Here is a 12,841-nt window from a genome sequence, read left to right on the forward strand (position 1 = left end):
AAACAATGCTCAGCACCTAGGAGAAGCTATGTTAGTGATTATTAGTTAAGGTCAAGCGTTCCTGTGTATTTTGTTAAGGGTTGTTGGTGCAAGCATTTCACTCGCATGTGTGACTAAAACTAGATTCATGTGAACTGTAAAATGTGAGTAAAAAGTGGTAGTGTCAGCCGAAGCAGCCTCTACTTTTGCAAAACAAACAAAGAGACTTTATGAACAAACAGCAGTATATGCAGGGATTAGAGGATTCCCTGCCAAGTTAGATGTTAAGGGAAGGGGAGACATCTGTAAATTGCCTCTAAACTTGAGTCCCTGCATGCACATTGATAACACCACACCACATCCACCAGAACAATTCTCAACCTGTATTAAACACTGCAGAGGTGTTCATACTATCAATACGGTTTATACTGTTTACTGTATACAGTTTGGAGGAGCTTACACAACAATTACAGTATTGAGTAAATACAATTTTGAAGTAGAAACCATTAAAAACCTCAAAACAAAATGTTTTTCTTGTAAATGCGTCTTTGTTTCTCTTTATTAAGGATTACTTGATCATTTAGGAGCACATGATATACATAAGAAAAGCAGTAAGCCTCAAATACTGTTTATCCAACCTCAGTTTCTGAACTCAGAGTCACTCACTGCTGTGCCTAAATAATATCTGACAACACACACTGAGGATCAGCTCGTCACATCTACACTCAGTGGACACGATGTGCCTGTTGTTAGTGAGTGTGCGCACAGTATTTCAGCTGTGAAGCTCAAAGTGGGATCTGCTGTCAGTCTCAGTGACACTTCTCAAACTACTCAGCTAATCTGCCACCCTGCATTGGCCGAAGCTGGGAAACAGAGTTTGGGTTATGTGCAGGAAACTGCTGACAGTAGGATGTGGCCCCGGCTTTATCTTAAACAGCTGGCTGGATACATGGCCATAGACAGAGGTTATGAGAAGACACAAGCAGTTCACCCACCGACACCATCCGCCTGACTCAACCACAACAGCTTCCTGGCCTCCCCCTCTTTGGCTTTTCCTCCAGCCAGGTCCTCCACGCTACCCCAGCATGGGAATAAATAGTCTTGGCTCCAATTTCACAATGTAATCAAAACACTAGGCTTTGTGGGAGTGCCAAAAAGACGGGAGCCTGGCAGAGCAGTGGGACAGGGAGGAGAATCGAGGAAGGCCGATCTAGCGTTAGTTTATATAACCAAGTTCAGCTGCAGTAAAAACACAATAATCCTTGGTGAAGGCAGAAACAGTAAGAGCACTAAGGAGGAGCGCTGACAGAGGAAAAGGGAATAAGAAAACAAACAGAAGTTGCAGTGGGGAGGCCTCCGTTGCATGGCCTGAGCTTCTGGTTTGGCAAGGGGAGGAGTAATTGGGAGCTGCCACTGGTGCTTTAAATAGCTGGTGAGAGTGATGGGATGTGGTTTGGGGGGCGTGTGGACCTCATACAGAAGGAGGAGGAAACTAAAATCCTATATTCTATTGTACAATTCAGACAAAGTAAATAATTTAAAACATTTGTGTGATCACCCCCTCAAGACATATCTGCTTATTCTGGTGTAAAACATTGGCCAAAAATAAATCCAATTTACAGTGATTACATGAGAATAAAACTGAGTTTGTGTGACAGCAACATGTTTCCAGAAAGAATTAGTGAAGCATTAGAAAAATTTAGTTTCCTACCTGTGGAAGTCTACTGCTCTTTTATTGCCATTTCCAAACTTCCCATGGTTTCCATGAGGATCTTTCCGAACCTGGAGGAAGACAAGCAGTTAGAAAGTCAGATAGAGCCTATTTGTACAGACTTCTCTCTTAAAAGCCAAAGAAATGACACAATACAACACAAATGGTCTTTGAGGAAGCTTAACGTGGAAAAAGATGACACGAGCAGGAGCCAGTGGCTGAAAATGTATCGGCTTAAACTATTTGCAACGCCTGTCATGCTTTCTTAATTCATGCAATGCAGATGACAGTCTTCATTCTTTGTACAAGGCAAGTAAACTGTTCGCTATGACAACAGAGAGCTCGCTGAACACAGTGAGAGAAGAGCCGCAATAGAAGTCACCTTGTAAATGCCATGACACACCATTAAACAAGACTTTGCTCTAACATTTTGACGACACAGTCATCATAATTTACAAAGCAATTAAAACCCGGATTAAGAAGTTTGCTCTGTGAGGTATTGTCTGAAATATAATGCACCAACACAGGAGTCACAGATATGGTCCAATAAATATGCAACCACACATTCATATAAAATGTTGTGATTTTTTTCCTATTGTGAAAGACATGTCAGATGCCATTTGGCTTCATTTTTGTCACTCAATAGAGCGCATGACTGAATGAAATTACACACACTCATTGATACCAGTAACCAATATGTCTGATTTGATTTCATAAAGATCCATGAATTATTTGGAGAAATCTATGATAATGTTGATTAACGCCCCTACCATGCAATGTTAAAGTGAAAAAAAATCCTGGATCCAACCCCAATCCAGATCCATACCAAAATTGTATCGGGTCTTCCCTCAGTCATTTTGTAAGATGACTTTATTTTTTGGTGGCTTTCGGGACATTAAGAGAATGAAAAGTGTTTCAGAAACAATTTACCAAGCCTACCTTTACAAAGGGAGTGAAAGTTGCCCACTTAATGAACCTTAACAAAGACCTTAACAACATGAGTTAAGTCTGATCAGAACTAAAATGAATCATTTTAATGGTTAGAGTAAGGGTAAGGGTAAGGGTAACCCTAAACTTCATTCCCTAACTTCCCCAGCTATGTTCATAGTGCCTCTGTACATGTGACAAACTTACAGCTTACCAATATATTTAGCATTTACTAATGGCATAACAATTTGACATGAAACTATATGGAAATGACAACATGAACGTGGATCATTGGCAGTTTATTTGAGATTTGTTGATCTGGTGATGATACAGTTGCAAAAAGCATAATTTTACCCTCAACTTCCACATTTATGTTAAAACAGATTACCTCTCAGACAGGTCACAAGGTTCACAGCTCAATGATCAATGTTTCAAAGTATTAAAGAAATACAAATTGTCTGGTTTATAGCCCAATAAACCAAAAAGAGTTTGGGTTAAATATTTTACTTTTCTGTATTCAAATTAAATTGTTATCAGACATGATCTGGACGACATTTAATTAACCATATGTTGAATACAATTAAACTGAATTCTGTATATCAACGGACTCAAACACAAACCAAGCTGCTGGACTAAACTCTGTATAAAACATTGAATGAATTCCTGGAGCATTATCAGGTTTCACAAGCTTATATTCTCATTTCTAATTTTATGCTTCTCTTGGGCTCCAAGTGTCCTTAAGCAGAAAAAGGATGTATGATTTCCTTCACACAGGGGAGCAAAATGACTCCATGAATGAATGAATCCATTATCAATGAATTCTGCCTGAACTTGGGTGAAACTCGGTCAAACCAGGAGTTTCTGCAATCAAGCACAAGGTTGGAAAAAAACAGATTAGTTTTACGCTCTATAACCCTCTACCAACTGCTCCAGCAGCTCCTCTGCCCTGGGGCCAGGATGTGTTGGGTCTTGTTTTTTGTGAAGCTTCCCTCAGGTCAGAAGCTAGCTCAGACGCAAAACCTCATATATTGGTTCTATTGATCATTGACAAAGACTGCGAGGGTGACAACCGTGAGGCTGTTAGTGCAGAGAAATCTGGTGGTATCTGGTCAGGGTTGATAGAAGCCTGGCGTCACCTGACCACTTCAAGTTTGTAGATGGCTTTGCAACCTCTTGATTCCTTGTATTATGAATTCCAATGGGCGTTATCTACAGTTGCAGAAATACAACCAATCAGAGAATGACAGAAGCAGATTCAACAGTCGTGATGATTTATGATTTATCAGCGCTCCGCTGACAGTCACTGTATCAAACCCGCCCCCTCTCAAATAAATAGTTATGATTGGCCCAACCAGTTTCAGGACACGTGGAAACTGGTCTGAATGGGCAGGGGGCCAGACACAAGATCGCTGATTGGTCGAGTTTCCAATATGGGCTGAAAGGATTGATGTGACAGGAACAGGAAGATTGCACTCTTTGCTCTAATCTGTTTTCCCTTCAGTGACTCCTTGTTCGAGGATTTAAGCTGACCTGTATGACACAGTGATTTATCATGTTGAGCAAACAAAAAAGGCTGCAGATGAGTAATCAGAGAGCAGACAGCACTTTTACTTTGGGATTTAGTGGAAATGTTCCATTTTTGGAGACAAGAATCAGAGAAGCTGTGTCCCTCAGCCAACAGCTTTTTTCAAGGCGAGGCAAAATGAAGAAGCCTTATTTAAGAGCACTCACACAGAAGCACTCCCTGGCATGAAGGGGGTGCGCTGAATCCGGATATAGTTAGGCCTTCATGGATCCCTTTCTGGTCGTTAAGAGAGACTGCCAGTTTAAGTCAGGCCTCTCATTGTTTTTACAGAGACTCAACTAGTAACATAAAATGTTCGCTCACCCGTGCCAAAACCTGTGAGTCACTAGCCAAAGAGGGCAGTCAGACAGCCCCCCTTCCTTAACAAACTCTATGGGGAGGGACATCACACCCAGGCATCCTCTGAAACTGCCCACTCCCACAAATGCATACGGACCCTCTGACAATGCCAAAAGGGACCCGACTCAACTCAAATTAGGTCAGATTAACCTGAGAAAGACAAATTCCACTGCCACAGCACAGTGGAGGCAGGAAGGCAGAATTTCTATAAAACAAGAGATATTTCCTTCAACGCAACTAAAACGGTCACAAAACAGATTCTCGTGAGAAAACAGACTTCAAACAGGGCCATTTCCAGTCATTATAAAATCCTAAAATTAGTGTGAGCATTCACCCTTGACTTGGCAATGGCAGCGTATGTTGGTACACGTGATGCCACCATAATGTTATTCCTTTTTTTTTTTGGCCTCTTAATTTTGTCAATTCTGTGGAGCTGGTCAAAGACACATCAAAAAAAGTGGTTCCTCACAGAAGGAAATGAGGCAGCATCACCCAAACCAACAGTGCCACCATTCCTGAGGTTGTTAAGCTGTTGGTCTTGAAACTACTATTGACAGTGTGCCTTTGGTCACGGCCACTCTGTAATTAAATACCAGAGATTTCTGCTTATTTTCCCCTCTGTCCCTTTGGAAAATATATACAGGCTCTAAATACAACTTCTGCCCTGCCCTCTCAGGCTCACTGGCACTGATGCCATCCTGCTTTATTCCTTATCCACAGCTGGTCATTCCACTTCACAGTGAACTACGGTTTGACCAACAAATGCCATCATAAACATGGCAGATGTTGTGGTTGAATTCCTAAGAGCCAGAGGTAAATGTGTTACTGAATCAAGAAAGCTGACAACTGCCTTGGAGGTTTTCTACTGCAGTGTAAGAACAAGGTTTAATCTTCCGACTTGATGTTGAAGTAATAAGAGACTCTCTAATCCTTAATGAGTTATAGGATAAACATGCACTCAGTCTTTAAGTCTGATTGTGCTCTTACACTGAATTGGACTGATTTCTAATGGAATGAAAACAGGGTAAACACATCTTCGTAATCTGACAACAACACATGGCACATATAGCTTGTGGGCCAATTGATTTTTTTTAAGTCAGTGGGGTAAACACTCGGTGGGGTCATCAGCTGCTCTCATCTGCCAACTTTAATTACCAACGCTTTCCTCCTCAGTGAGGTTTTTAACCATGTGACAAAGACATTTCTTAAAAGATTAGAAGCCTCAAATGTGTTTAGCATCTTAGATATCCATATGCAAATTTCCCCAAATACAAATTAATGCTGAATAAAATGCCTCGATTATATATTATTTTGAGCATTCTGTGAAAACAGGCCATGAATATAAGCATATAATATATATATATATATATATACGGTCTGAATCATGTCCACTCGCCCACACAATTGTGTTGCCTTCATGTTTCCTGTCACTCTTTCCAATAGTTGAAAACATTTCACTCTTGCTGCAGACAGTGGACCAACTAATGCTGCCATCCACAGAAATGGGCTGATAATGTAATTTAGATGTAAACTAAGCTGCTTTCAGACAGGCACTGCACTCCGGATAATCTCCTGAAACTGTCCACAGGAGCTGTATGTGAACACAATTGCTTGAGTAAATTGGTGCCGACATTCTTTCGAGTTTTTCCCTCTAGCCCCTTTATAAAAACTCTGGATAATGTCCGAGTGAGTCCACCTTAGAATACAGCTGGATATTGTCCGAACGTTTCACAGAGAGCAAGTGGGAACGGTGATGAAGTTTTGAACCGGCAACATGTAGAAGATGAAGACAAAGATGTCAACTTGGAAAGATAATGAGATTATAGAGGGACACCGGTGTTGATGTGCTGTAAACATAAACACATAAACTACAGAAAGTGTCCGTACTCTTTCCAGAGTTCATGTCTGAAAACTGCTTTCGTAACACTGAGTCCTTTCAGACTGACAGTGACACAGGTTAATCTCACATTGGTGACTGAACTGAATGGGTCAATGCACATCTTCTGAACGGAGCCCTCCCCCGCTTCCACAGGGCAACATGAGGTTCAATGAACAGGCGTTACTATTATAATTGGGATTATTTTAATGTCAAAGAGGTTTAAATGTCATTTGATCAACTTTCCAAATGATTTCAAAGAGACAGCAGGAGAGACCGAGACACTGAAAGCGGAAAAAAGTAGCTAAATTATCTACATATGTGATTCAATTTTGTGTAATTATAGGTTATTACAACTTTTGTTGCACATTACAATCTCTGAACTCTGATGACAAGGGATTGACCTGCAGCACCAGTTTCCTTTTGAATGATAAAATGTGGGCTGAATGGCAGCCTATCTGCTGTTTGAGGGAGGCATCAGTGGACAGGGTCACACTCCCTCGGGGTATGATTTTACCGCCTCATGGCTTTTTCCTCTCCTCGGGCTCAACAGCCTGGTGTGTCCCAGCCACACCTGCCGGGGACTTTCACACATCTGTGGAGCTCACAGAGCAGTAGCCAGACTAATCTTCACCTGCAGCAACAGACGCTCTGTTGCAGAAACTCTCTGACTGCCACGCAGAGTGGCACACAGGTTAGATGTGAAGTTGTTCTTTGCTTTTCAGGTGCGCTCAAAATTTAATCAGATGTGCAGCGGCGGTTGCCCAGGGAAAATCAATTAAGATGTCACCCAATGCCACCGCGCCAAACCCTTTTTATTTAGTCCAGTTGTCTCATTTTCATTGACAAACACTCTAAGAGACTTTTATTGTATAAAACACATCTTATTTGTAAATCAAGGAAAAATTGTACTGGCTCAAATTTTAAAATGTGTTTTAACCTGAAACTATACTATACTATAGTCTCTCCATAGATGACTCACATGTTAATCTGTGAGATTTAGAAACACAGAGCTCGGCCAACAGCTAATCCACGCTGAGGCATATGGTTGTTTAATTTCCATTTCCTTCAAATTATGTGGAGAAGATCAAATCCTGTCCATTCTGTTTCCACCATATTCATTCAGCACAGTAGCATCATCAACTTATTTCTTCATCTCATTTTGTGACTGAAAATCATGTGATATGATCAAAAGCCCCAGAACAGCTACTACATGGACCTGAAGAGGAGCCTGTTTCATCAACTGCTGTTCACAAGGTAAAGAACGAATGTCTATTTGTTTTGTCAAATGTGAAAAGGACACTGGGGGTTTTCACTCAATCCCCAGGCGCTTTCCAATATAGCTGCCCACTGCTCCGTGTAGTCACTGCCCTTGCGTGTGTAGTGTTTCGTGTGCTGTGTCCACCTACAGATGGGTTAAAAGCAGAGGATGAATTTCCCAATTGCATGTAGCATGATCGTGTGTGCACGATTGATGTGGGATGAATAAAGGAAATCTTAATCTCTGTTTAATACCATACTCAGGAATGTGTGTTGATATGCTGCTAAAAATAGACCCCACCAAAACTACAGTGCCTTGGTGCATTAAGTAACTACTGATTACTACATTTTGGGTTTTCCTATTTCAGTAACTCTGCCAATTAGAGAAAATACGTTTTTTGTGTCTCGTCCAAGTCCCTCAGGGTTAGAAAATATCATCCAATTGGAAATTTCAAAACCACATGATTGCTAATTTTAACTCAACACAAAGTGTAATGTAAAAAGAGTCTTTGAGAATTTTCCACTTGATGCAAAAACGCCAACAGGGGCCACTTTTTGTAAGATTATGGTTCCCTGTCTTGACTGCTCATATAGTCAAATAAAATCTGTTGAGGAACTGTTCGCTTGAAAATATGGTTTGCTTTGAGTAATACAGCTAAATAAAAAAGATTTTTGAAAAAAGCCACGAAACTTTGCATTCTACATCAAATTCCATGAAAAGATTTGATAGGCCAACATTTGCAAATCAAATTTATAACAGATTGTCTCTGTAAAAGGCTGCTCCACAAATGAGTAGAAGATTTCATTGAAGCTGTTGCCTTTTGATTGCCTTCTACTATGCAGGGAAATGGATCATGGTCGTTCATGATCAATAGGCAACAGAATGAATATGCATGATCAATAAGGGCCTGGGGGGGCAGGGTCAGTGTGGTCTAGTAATGTCCTAAAAATGGTATAGACTACAGACAGAGCAGCCAGAGGGGGCTTTTGGATTTTCAGGACACTCAGCTTGAATTTCTATACATTTAGAGTTATGGTATTATATTTCAAAATAGGGCTGCACGATATATCGAAAATATATCATCAACCCGATATCAACATGAGTGATATAAGTATCCAAAAAGACGGCCTAAACTACGATGAATGGTGTTCCATGCGCCATGCATTCACACTTTGCATGTCAATATAATTGGCCAATCAGATGTAGCCCTGCTGCCATAGATAATACATTTAAGATATTCAGATCATTGTCAGGTTTTTCCATCAATGAATCATTGATGGATCAAGAGAAGAAGAGAAAAAAAGAGAACTGCGAGGCGCCTTCATCAAATCTCACTCTGCCTCCTCTGACAAAATTGTACTGTGGAAACTTACTGCGGAGAAGGGCTGAAGCTGGAGGGCAGGAAACCCGTGCGAGCAACAATATATCTGAGTGCAAGCACACAGTTTGAGCAGAAGCAGAGCAAATTTAAGTGCAAACAGAAGCTATTTTAGTGCAAGGGCAGGGTTTTGATGAGAAGTAATACACATTCTGAACATAAATTCAACAAGTCATGCGCTTGAACTGAAAGACCATGCTCTTGATTAAAGATAGGGGGGGGAGAAAAAAAAAAAAAAAAAAAAAACTCTTTAAAAACTTCTAGTGATCACGTTTGTCTGGGGTCAAATTTGGTTGATTATATAAATGAATTTTGTGGCTTATTTATGATAGTCCCAGAACCTGAGGGGAAAGTAACACACACAAACTGACTCCGCTGCTCTCAGTGTGTGCCTGCGTCTCTGTCTGCGTCTCTGTCTGCGTCTCTGTCTCTCTCTCAGACTCAGCTGACAACTCTGAATCGCTACAGTGTAAATGTTGATTTGTTTGAAATGACACCGCAATGCCAACAATGATCATCACATAATGATCGATACGTTTCTTAATGAGTTGAATGAATTAATCTTTATTCAGAGCAGCACGTGCAATTATCAGCTGTCCCGCTCGCTCTTCTCACATACACGGCTGTGTGCCTTCTCCAGACTATGCAGCTGCCCATGGTCTCTGTGTCGATTGCCAGGGACTCTTTATGTTGATTTATCGCAAGTCATATCGTCACTTCGATATTCAACATTATCGCATGTTTTCCTAATATCATGCAGCCCCATTTCAAAATAAACATTTGTAGTGCTGATTGGTATGACTAGAGTTCCCAAATTAATATATAATATACACAGTGGGGTTGAAGTGTACTCACAGACTTTTGGACACCATGCAGGAAGAAGGGAATAAAACCCTGAGATTAGTTTGATGAAGACGGAATTCAAGCTTCCTGCATGTTTTCACTTCAACCAGTTACTGTCTTGTTTAAATAATTAGTAACTTCTGTGTGGGGATGCATTACAGTCCCAGTGTATCAGTATGTTGAATAAAGGTCACACACACACACACACACACACACACACACACACACACACACACACACACACACACACACACACACACACACACACACACACACACACACACACACACACACACACACACACACAATATTGCTCATATCAGTGCTAGAGACTTAACTCTATCCAACCCTGTGACCTAACACAAGAGACCTTTAGAACACCAAGAAAACAATAGCAGACAATGTGCCAATGACTGTAACATGAGCTCATTCTCAAAATAAGGGAAAGTTAAGGCACATGATAATTAACAAAGAGTCTAAACTCCTCCAGTGGAAACAATGTCTAATCTGTTTCTGTAAAACACAGCATCAATGTCAAAACAAGAGGAGTTGTTACAGAGCTGTAAAACTTTTTACAGCTCCCATCACTGATCATCCCTCCTGCTGAGTAACACACTTAACAGCCTTGCTCTTTGTCTGCACAAGGACAAACAAATGAGTGGAAAACGAGGAGATTTTTGGAGTGCAATTGTTGTTTACTTCAGCCAATAATATGATAATGATGTTTTTTTATTTTATTGCAGCAGCAACATGTGTTTGGTTTCCTCTGCCGGCGTTGGCCTGCGGACACAGTTAAATGTCTTATGCTGTTTAATTGAACGCGTCACTAAACACTCCAATATTTTCAGATGTCTTCACTGCACAGGAAATGCAGATACATACATTCAAACTGCATTATAAATTCATTTTTATTCTTAATTTCTTATCATTAGTTATTTATTAGTACTATACTAGTTGAATCTTCTTCTATGTCCTTGGATTAACTAAAATAGTGTGGTTTGAGAAAAACGTGTTTTAATCACAAAGTCAAGAAGTACTATTCTACCAATTATCATCCTGATTGGTGGACCTTGCTATCTCCATGGAAATGTTTACCACAACTGTGAAAATCATACTGGCTAGAATTGAATGTCTCAGTGTTACTTGCGGACACTTGTGTGTTTTGTAAACTCAAACACTTCACCTGCTCTTACATCGGCATAGTGGAGAGTGGATGTTGCACATTTACTCACCACTGGGCGGGGCTGCATAGAGCAACCCATGCTAACGCCTGAATGCTGCAAACCAGCAAGGTGGGACAGATAACATGTAAAACCAGCATGGCTTGTCTATATTTTGATCTGGACCACAAAAATCTATGAAGGTTGTGGCATTGAAGTACTGGACCAGAGAAATGCATAACCACTTGCAGCAAAGGCATGGTGGTCGATAACCTGCTTGTACTGCTAATATTAGCCATGCTCACCAAACAAATTACCATATTGGTTGATATAATAAAATATGACACATCCCTGATGCTGTGATCCTTATTAAATTAAGTGTTTCTTTACTTTTAGACTAATCGACTTAAGTAGTTTTTTTAATTTCTGTTGAATCGAGGGCACTAACTCACCAGGAACATCTCCAATTTCAACAGTAAAAAAGTATGAATGAAACTTCAGAGACAAATGGCTTACTAATATGCTTGTTACCCCAGGCTATGTTATTCTATGCTAATATGCTAACTGGTTCCCACAGTGAAACCAAACAACACACAGTGGAGGAGCTTACTGAGGCAGTCTGTTTGGTAAACATTAGAATAGTGACAATTATTGTTCTTTGTGTGATCTGACTATTAATTTATCACTTTTTTACAGAGTGAAGCAGCGGGATTAGCGTTTACTGCAGTTTGGCGTACATAAAAAAAACTTGATTTTGCATAATTGGCATGGAAAAACAACAAATTTCAATAGTGAACTGCTGTTTAGTTACATGCACTTGGAAGGTGGGGTGCACAAGACATTTAACACACTCACAAAACTCCCAACCCCCCTCTGGTGCCCCATAACCGTAGAAACAGAGGCCTGGTTCATTTGCAGCCAGATTAAAGCAACTGAGGGGGAGCGGGTGGAAAAGATTATTCCTAGTGAAAAAAAGCCTGTAAGCTCTCCATTAATAACAATGAGGAGAGTGTTATTAATGAAAGCTACCTCGAGGCTCATTGCTACACAGAAGTCTAGTGTGTTGTAAGCTGAGCGATTACATTGCAACTCCACACCGACACGAGCCCAGGGCTCTCTGAGTGAAGAAGCACAGCACAAATATTCTCAATATTATCACAAAACGTGGTTCTAGTTTTATTTACCAGGATTACAGTTCACCAAATGAGGCATGGAACCAAAATTTCAGATCAGCTTAAGATGTGTTTAAACAAAAGCTGAGCAAATCCAAGGGGAATAGCGCAGGTCATATACTGCTGCTCAGCTCACCAGCAAGTGGCACTTGTTGGTTCTTTAAATCCTTTTTCTGTTATGTTCACTAACTGTGTAGCATAATTATGTTAGTTATGTCCATACTGAGTATACTATAATGGTGAATTATAAAGGTGTGGACTCATGGGGAGGTCATATTCACATATGTAGACACAAACACATTGCAGTCACAGGTTACAACCACACTTCTATGTTTTTGTTTGAAAATGCATCAACTCTGCTATAGATTCACCTGTGATTTTCACAACTCCTGAGTTTTAAAGCCACTAAAACAGACTAGTTTAGAAAAGCTGTAGTTTTAGTTTAGTTTGTAACTGGGGCTGCGTTTTAGTCTGGAGACACAGAAACTGAGGTATGGAAATGATGACGTAGACACTCACAACAACTTGAGGAAGCCACGAAGCCTTTGCTGATACGTCAGGCTCAAAACATTGTTTTTGAACACAAATGTAGTAGTAGGATAGTATTGTA

The 12,841-nt window shown here is 40.4% G+C and overlaps 1 protein-coding gene across 6 annotated transcripts in view; it reads right to left on the bottom strand.

Annotated features, from left to right (window-relative positions):
• Window positions 1–12,841, bottom strand: part of plxnb1b (plexin b1b) — a 101,206-nt gene that overhangs the window by 77,385 nt on the left and 10,980 nt on the right. For all 6 annotated transcript variants that reach the window (XM_020086469.2, XM_069513707.1, XM_069513699.1 and 3 more), the window contains exon 2: window positions 1,691–1,761. The gene's annotated coding sequence lies outside the window, so the exon portion shown is untranslated. The remainder of the gene's footprint in view (window positions 1–1,690; window positions 1,762–12,841) is intronic.

The sequence above is a fragment of the Paralichthys olivaceus genome, chromosome 2 (assembly GCF_024713975.1).
Source record: "Paralichthys olivaceus isolate ysfri-2021 chromosome 2, ASM2471397v2, whole genome shotgun sequence".
Lineage (NCBI taxonomy): Eukaryota > Metazoa > Chordata > Actinopteri > Pleuronectiformes > Paralichthyidae > Paralichthys > Paralichthys olivaceus.